The sequence below is a fragment of the Thamnophis elegans genome, chromosome 1, assembly GCF_009769535.1.
Source record: "Thamnophis elegans isolate rThaEle1 chromosome 1, rThaEle1.pri, whole genome shotgun sequence".
In the NCBI taxonomy this organism is placed as follows: domain Eukaryota; kingdom Metazoa; phylum Chordata; class Lepidosauria; order Squamata; family Colubridae; genus Thamnophis; species Thamnophis elegans.
In genome coordinates, this window is record NC_045541.1 from 6098244 (window position 1) to 6106930 (window position 8687).

General features: G+C 41.4%; 1 long non-coding RNA gene across 1 annotated transcript in view; it reads right to left on the reverse strand.

Moving 5' to 3' along the window:
- Window positions 1-2686: 2686 nt before the first annotated feature.
- Window positions 2687-8687, reverse strand: part of LOC116514701 — a 9030-nt gene continuing 3029 nt past the window's right edge. The window contains exons 2-4 of the long non-coding RNA XR_004256159.1: window positions 6579-6747; window positions 5741-5863; window positions 2687-3067 (exon numbers count right to left, since the gene is read on the reverse strand). This is a non-coding gene — a long non-coding RNA (uncharacterized LOC116514701). The remainder of the gene's footprint in view (window positions 3068-5740; window positions 5864-6578; window positions 6748-8687) is intronic.

Below are 8687 nucleotides of genomic sequence, written 5' to 3' on the forward strand. Positions count from 1 at the left end.
GAGGTAAGTAAGCTCTTTGCTGGCGCAGTGGCTTTTGGGGCTAATGGGGCTTGGGTTTCCAGCCCTACAGCCCCCGCCACTTCTATTACAGTCACGAGGAGCCGAGGAGCACATGGAGAAGAACACGAAGGTTCTTGGCTATCCGGGAATCCACGAAAGCAGCTGGGAGAGGCTTGATTTAACCTCTCTGGACATCGCAGAAGCAGCCCCAAGCGCACCGATCTCGGTGTTTTTCACATTGCAAGAGGGAGGGAGTGATGATCTTTTCCAGATTGCTGGTGGTGGAGGTGCGGGCCCGTCACCCTGTGCTCAGCAAAGCAAGTCCAGGGAATCCTTTGCGCCAGCCAGAATCTCCAGAGAGAACTTTACAACTAGTTGAGGAGCAGCGAGCAGCGGAATTGAGCATTTGCACATACTCAGCCAAGGTCATGCTGAGCCCCGCTACATTGGATGACCCGATGGATTTTACGATGGATGCGCACCCCCGGGAGGTGTTGAAGAAGGACAGGCAGCTCAGCCTGATCCAGGACGACAGGCATGGCAGTGGCTTACAGAGAGAGAGAGAGGGAGGGAGAGAGACAGAGACAGACAGAGAGAGAGAGACACACACACACAGAGTGAGAAACTGACACACACACACACACACAGAGGGAGGGAGGGGGTACACACAGAGAGAGAGACAGACAGAGAGAGAGTGAGAGACAGACACACACACACACAGAGAATGACAGAGAGAAACACAGAGGAAGGGAGGGAGATAGAGACAAAGAGCCACAGAGAGAGTGAGAGACAGACAGACAGTCAGAGAGAGAGAGAGAGAGAAAGAAAGGAAGAAAGAAAAAAGAAAGAAAAAGAAAGTGGGAGAGAGAGATGAAAGAAAGAAAGATAGATAGATAAAGGGAGAGAGAGACAAAAGGAAGGAAGGAAAAAGAAAGAGAGAGAGAGAGAAAGAAAGAAGAAAGAAAAAGTGAACTTATGAGCACAACGGAGTCCAAAATTTTGGTTGCTAAGCAAAAACATCGTTAAGTGAGTTTCACTACATTTTCCAAGTTGGCCACACCCACCTGGTCACATGACTGCTGACTGCTCTCCCACAAAGCAGGCCACACCCACAGAATAGGTTCTAAATTTTTTTGAAACCCACCACTGTCTTCAACGTTTAGTCATGCTGGCCACATGACCATGGAGATGTCTTCGGACAGCCCTGGCTCTTCGGTTTTGAAAGGGAGATGAGCACTGCCCCCTAGAGTCGAGAATGACTAGCACATCTGTGCAAGGGCAACCTTTACCTTTACCTCGAAATAGGCTTAGAAAAAGTTATATTTCTCTATATTTCCCTTTTTATTCTGTTAGCAAACAATAAATGAGAAACATTTGAATCTTCAAGAAGATATACCAAAAAAAAAAAAAAAAGAAAGAAATAATAATAATAAAAATAAAGAACACAACGGTATGAGGAAGGAAAAAATTATTGGAAGGAAAGAGTCGTACTTACATTTTTCTTCCAGCTCAATCACTCTCTGTATAATTAGAGTGAGTTTGTGTGTGCATGTTTTTAGAGCAATGAGTAGGTAATGCAACCTGAAAATCTTTCACTGCTGGAATTATATCTTTTGTAGCCATTTCAGATCTCTTGGTTGTTTATTCTAAAAAAAACCACCTCTAATGCTTTGTCGGGCAGCATGATGATGTGGGAGCCCATTAGAAAGGCGCTAGCCATAATTGCTACAGGTCCTTTAAGTTCTCTTGCTTTTAGTCGGAGAAAATTATGCCTCCGTTCTCCCTTTGAAACCAGCGTAGAGTGAGATGCTTGGTAATAATTTCGACTTACCTACTGGCAAAGGGTGTCTTTAGACAGGAAATGGGAATACAACCCCTGTTATATTCCTGGGATGAAAGCGGGAATATCTGCCTGTTCACCAAGAAGAAAAAGGCTAATATTAGCCTTTTGAAGGAATTTGTTAGATGACTTTAATTAGTAATTATGTTATGGGCAATCGTAGCACTTTTAGGAATTAACCTTTTAGCAGGGCTCCGAAAGAAAGGTCAGCCAAGAGATGATCTCGTCAGGTTCTTTTCCCCAATGAGAGACGTTCGGTTGTCACGCGGCGTTGATTGCCTTTAATTCAGTGGAGATTTCCCTCAAACTAAAGGATGGTCTTCAGCATCTCCAGATGGAGAGAGAACTGATTTTCACTGTGAAAACCCGTGCCTCCTTATTTCATTGCCTCTTTCTTTCTTTCTTTTTCTTTTTCTTTTTATTATTTATAAATTTTTATTTTAAACACATAAGCACAACAACAGAAACAAACACATGAGTTAAAAACAACATAGGAACAATAAGTTCCATCGTACATCATACCGCAGTTTCGAATCGGTTTCTTTGCAGTTAGTGTTTTCCCTTCTATACATTTCTATCTTGCGTTCATAATCTCCTTGTTCGCTATCCATTTTTATGTACAATTCTTTATTTATTTATACTTAGCTACTTATAACCAAATATTATTTACCTATATTATGCTTTATATTTTTATGTCATTTATTCTCTTACATACAGATTATAGGTATACATTCACATAGTTATTCTTTTTCTTTGCCATTCTTATATTATTATTATTCCATTTAAAAGGTTATAAGGTATAGTTTGGAATGCTTTGTTTACCATCCTTCGCACCTCCTGTGACACCACCTTGTTTTCTCTTCCTTTTCTTTCTCTTTCTTTTCTTTCTCTTTCTTTCTTAGGATAGATAATATTGCCTCTAAATATCTTTTATTGAAACCAAAGATTTTGCAGCCGTGCGGCGTGCCTACAGACTGGCCCTTTCCTCCTGCCTTAAATCATGGAAATTCTCTTTTATGGACTGAGCAAAAAAACAGCAGGAAGGTGTCAATTGTTTTTCTGATAAAGATGCTTTGGGACAGGAAAGATCTGGGGGTGGAGGAGAGAGGATATGTCAGTGACATCTCTTCTCACTATCATCAATCTCTCGCTTGGTAAGCCCATTTGTTGTGGCAGGGTATCGCCCAGTTGTATGTCCTCTATGAAGTCATCTAGCAGGCTTGTTTACTGTTATAAAGGAAAGAGAGTTGAAATGTGCTTTTCCAAACGGTAGTAATCTATAAACATATTGCCAGAACCCAGTTTCCTAACTTTATAGCGTCAAGCTGTCAAATGATGTCCCTTCCTTTTCCTGGCTACTCAAATACTGCAAGGAAGTGATTGCATTCCAAATGGGTTGAAAACTCTCCTCCCGGGGTGGAAAATGCCAGGCAAGCTAGTATTGTCAAATTGGAGCGACATAGACACGTTAATCTCTGAGGATGCTCCCAAAGAAGATTTTTATTGAACAACATTCCTGTTCGCTGTAAATCATTTGTCATCCCATTATAGTCTTCCCATGTTTTCCAACCACCACTTGTATCTTTTCTTTATTTAATCACAAGAAATGAAGGAAAGGTGAAAAATTTCCCAGAGGCCTTTGGCCGAAGAGAGCTAGGAACTCTCCAACTGGAAATACTCTGTTTGAGGGAAATCACAAACAAGAAAGGTGAAACTTTTCTTGTTGGGATATTGGAATAGGCTTCTCTAACTCTTAGGGAAACAAATTGAGTGAATTGAATTGAGTGGCTACACAAACATAACTATTCTTGTTTTTTTATCCCCTTTGAAGAAGTAATTTAATTCAGTTCCTGGGATGATTCCCCCCCCCCCCCTCCAGTCTTTTCTGGTAATCTCCAGTCCAAAAATTGTCTTCTGAGGGCATTTTGAAATCCATCTGTTTGGCTTTTTTGATATTAACAGAATAACAGAGTTGACCTTGAAGCTCTTCTAACCCAACCCCTTGAACAATCAAGAGCCCCTATTCCATTCTGGACAAGTAACTTCCAATCTCTTCTTTAAAACCTCCAGTCATGGAGCACACACAACTTCTGAAAGCAAGCGGTTCCACTGATTGATGGTTCTCACTGTCAGGAAATTTCTCCTCAGTTCTAAATTGTTTCTCTCATTGATTAGTTTCCATCCATTGCTTCTTGTCCCACCTTCTGGTGCTTTGGTTCTCTCTCTCTCTCACACACACACACACACACACACACACACACATCCATCTTCGTGGCAGCCCTCAAATATTGGAACACCACTATCATGTCACCCCTCATTCTTCTTTTCACTAGACTAGACATACCCAATTCCTACAATCATTCTTCATACCGAGAAATTTTCTGATAGAACAATCAACCAGTGGAACAGCGTGCCTTCAAAATTATCGGTGTTCCATCACCGGAGGCTTTTAAGAAGAGACTGTCTGAAATGGTATAGGGTCTTCTGCTTGAGCAGGAGATTGGACTAAAAGACCTCCAAAGTTCCTTCCATCTCTGATGTTCTGTGTTCTAAGATAATGTCAAAAAATGGAAACTAGATCCAATGTTTAATCCTTATTTGAAACACTTTTTTTTTTTCAAATAATCTTTATTGGTTATACATTTTTTTTAAAGTAAGACATTCAAATACAAATACAACTTTAAACATATAACCCCACCCACCCACCCCACACGGTGACAGTCATTCACAGCCCAACTTTTTTTTTCTTCCTCATTGTTTAGTCTCCAACCAGCATCTTCTCAATACAAGGTTCTCATTACAAAGGGATCGATTACAATACCCATGTTCACTTTTAGTTCCCATTCTTAACAACTGTTATTTAACTTTCCCCGTTTTAAGTCCCTGCTGTTCTCCTTGTCGCCCACATATACCATAGGTTCAGTGGTGGGTTTCAAACATTGTTGGAACCTACTCTGTGGGTGTGGCCTCCTTTGTGGGAGTGGCTTGCCGCCCATGTGACTGAATGGGAGTGGCTTTCCGCCCATGTGACCGGATATGAAATTATGAATTAGTACTTAGGTCGGTCCAAGTAGCTATTCAGAAACTCTGGCATTGAAGCATGCAAGTCTTAAAGCTGTCAAGTTACAAGATCCTTGCCAGTGGTGGGTTTCAAAAAAGTTTGGAACCTCTTCTGTAGGTGTGGCCTGCTTTCCGGGTCCACTGGTGGAACCTCTTCTAACCAGTTCGGTAGATTTGACGAACCGGTTCTACCGAATAGGTGCGAACTGGTAGGAACCCACCTCTGCATAGGTTCCAGCTAAGATAATGTTCCGTTTCTCTTTTGTCCCTCAGCCAACCCGTCATTCTGTCCATTTCTGCACATTGATAAATCTTTTTAATTATGGCATCTTCCGATGGTATGGTAGTAGATTTCCAAAATTGTGGATAGGTTATTCTTGCGGCCATAATTATATGTAGGCTCAAATGCCATATAGATTTATTCATGTTTTCTGGTTTTATGCTTAGTAAAAAAGTCTCGGGTTTCCATTCCATGCTTGTCCCGGTAACCTCTTTTAGCCAGTTTTGAATCCTTCTCCAATATTTCGTGGCCTCAGTACACGAAACACATACTGTATAGCAGCAGACAAATTGAATGTAGTACTTGGAAAACTTACTTGGAAAACTCTCAGTTTAAGAGCCTTCGTTTTTGCAGACTTCAAATGCAGCACATTTTTCTTTTGGAATATGGATAATTTATTTTTTGCAATCATGGCGAATATCTGGCAAGATTTATCTATTAGATTGACGGCCTACCAGAAATGATGTCATATACTCAATAAGGTAATTATGTAAATGTTGTAAATTTTGAATCAACAGATGCCCCTCCCCCAAATTTATCTATTAAATAAGAATTATTACCTCCTTTTTCAACCAGTAATTGCTTATGTGGCATTTCCATCCGTATTGCACTTCGGTATCACTTTGTCAGTTTGAAATAATTTTCTATTTCATTGATTCCAAATTTTAACAGTTTTCATCTCCCTGAAACATAAATAAAAAATGGTTTCACTTAGGTTATAAAATGCAAAACATTCCATAATAAAATGTATGCTAAAAGTAGAGAAAGAGATGGAGAAATGCCGTGGAATGCTGGACATAATAGTGTCTGATAATGGGCCCCAGTGGACCTCGGCCTCTTTCCAGACATTTTTAGCTATTTTAGGGACCCGACAGATTCTAACAGTGCCATTCCATCCATCCAGCAACAGCCAAGTGGAACGGGCAGTCCATTCTGTTAAAGAAGCATTGGCAAGAATGACATCTTGGAATATCTAGGACAAAATCTGCCAATACTTAATATATCAACACTCGACTCCCTGCCCAGTAACTAATCAGATCCCAGCCGAACTCTTGATGGGCAGGAGGCTCAGAACTACCCTTGACAGGTTACACCCGCATTACAACAACTTCCCATCAATACCAGGAAATGACCATTCCAGGGGAAAAGGTTTTTGCACATAACTTTGGGGGAAAACTTAAGTGGGTTCCGGCAACCATAATTGAAATAACAGGACCAATGGGAGGCAATGGCGGAGACATGTCGATCATATGCGCCATGGGGAAAACCCAGGGGGACAGCATCCTGTTGAGTTCTTTTCAAATGATGAAAGACTATACGCCGCCTACCGGCCTACACTGACCACACCTCTCATTCCATGTACGCTAGCGACCGTTAACCCTGCACCGGTCAACTCACCTCAAACATCAGAACCTCAGCCCGGGACGGAGTCATTGTGGCCATCGGGGGAGTGTCTTGAAGGCCAGGAAGAACCAGCGTGTCCGTTTCTGACACCAGCACAGGAGTTGCGTCGCTCCGACCGAATACGGAGACGTCCGGCATATCTATCAGACTACGCTTGTGCAAACTTGGGGGAGAGAGGTATTATGTCTGAGACTGGGCAAATGCGAGGTGTCAATCATATCCACCCGATGACAGGATTGGTTGGTCAATGTAGGCATCACCTAAGGAAGCTAACGTCGTTCTGATTGGTTACCGGTTTGACAGCTCCGCTATAAAAGAGCTGTCAAACCGGAGTTCCTCTGTTCTGTCATGATTTGAGCTTAGTTGATGTTGAATAAACCTTTACTGTTGAACGGATCACTTCAGTCAAGTAATTAATATTAGTACATAATAGAAATAGAGGCATCTGTAGGCAAGGGGATCAAAACAATAAAGATGGCGGTCACAAACATGCAATTAATCTGTCCATTTTCTACTGTTGTTGCACATGCAATCTATGGTGGGGAGGTACAATTTTGATTGTACAGCCGTGGCCACCATGTTGACTGTTCTGACCTCTCCAAACGCACCCACTTTTGGATACTGTGAAGATGCTGTAAGTCAGGTAGTCCTTGACTTCTGACATGATTTGGGACTGGAATTTCCAATGAGGTGTTTGTTAAGTGAGACACATCTACTTTTGCAACCTTTTCTGGAAATCACCATAGTCATTAAGTGAAGTATGTGGTCATTAAGATAATCTGGTTTTCCGCATTGACTTTGCTTGTTGGAAGCCAGCTGGGAAGGTTCTCAAATGGTGATCTTGTGATCCTGGGTTGCTCCACCTTGCCCAGTTTAACCATCTCCTCTCAGAGGAACATAAATAAGATTGCGTACGGTAATCGCACCATAAATTTGGAAAAAAAGTAATATTTATAAAAATAGGTTTTACTCTGATTCTAACAATACCAGAAGTTTTTATATGAAACTATGGTTATGGTTGTAGTTATATATAATTGGAGCCGAGGTGGCGCAGTGGTTAAATGCAGCACTGCAGGCTACTTCAGCTGACTGCAGTTCTGCAGTTCGGCTGTTCAAATCTCACCGGCTCAGGGTTGACTCAGCCTTCCATCCTTCCGAGGTGGGTAAAATGAGGAGCCGGATTGTTGTTGGGGGCGATATGCTGACTCTGTAAACCGCTTAGAGAGGGCTGAAAGCCCTATGAAGCGGTATATAAGTCTAACTGCTATTGCTATATAATTCATAACTATGTAAAACTAGGACTTTGTGTCCCAATATGCATAGTTTTATACTTATTCTGAAGTGAGTCCGCCATTTTAATACTTGTTCCATCCACTTAGAACAGTTATTTTAGAGCTGCTTGCTGTCCCTTTGATGTCAGCAAATCTCATTCTGTCATGCTTTTTTCTTCCTCCAGGTCATTGAGGAGCAACTTGAAAAGCATCTCTCCTTGAGGGAGTCCACTGTTTATACCCTTTTCATCGAGTGAACTCACCATTTATTCATACACAGGTTTCATAACAGCACCTTTCATTTTAATCTATGGATAATGCATATATTCACCTGGTTCTGGTCCGGGCCTTTGAAAGTCTAAGTAAGTAGGCCTCGTTCACATAATTCTTGATAATTCTCCAGTCAACAAGGGAAAGAATTTAAGCCAAAATATTTCGGCTTGTTTGTGTCATGAAAATCCTGACTTTGCAGCTTTCCCCAACATTTTGCTCTCAGGGTGTTTTGAACCATCATTCACCTTAGCCCAATTAGCTTGGTGAATAGGCAGGGATGATGGGAATTCATTTGAAAGCATCTGGAGAAAGATTGCCTGAGTATTACATTTGAACGAGGTCACCGATATGGAATTAGAAAGGAGCTTCCCTATCAGCCTGGATCCCTCTTTCACAGATGTGCCCTTCTGCCTACTCCTGTTCTTTTATTTAGAATGTGTAATTTATTTATTGCTACATAAAATGTATACTTAATTGAAGCTGGTGCTGACTAGATAAGTTTTTGGCAACATATAAAAGATTTGAACGTAGAATAGAGTGTTCTGTGACTGGCTGGTGC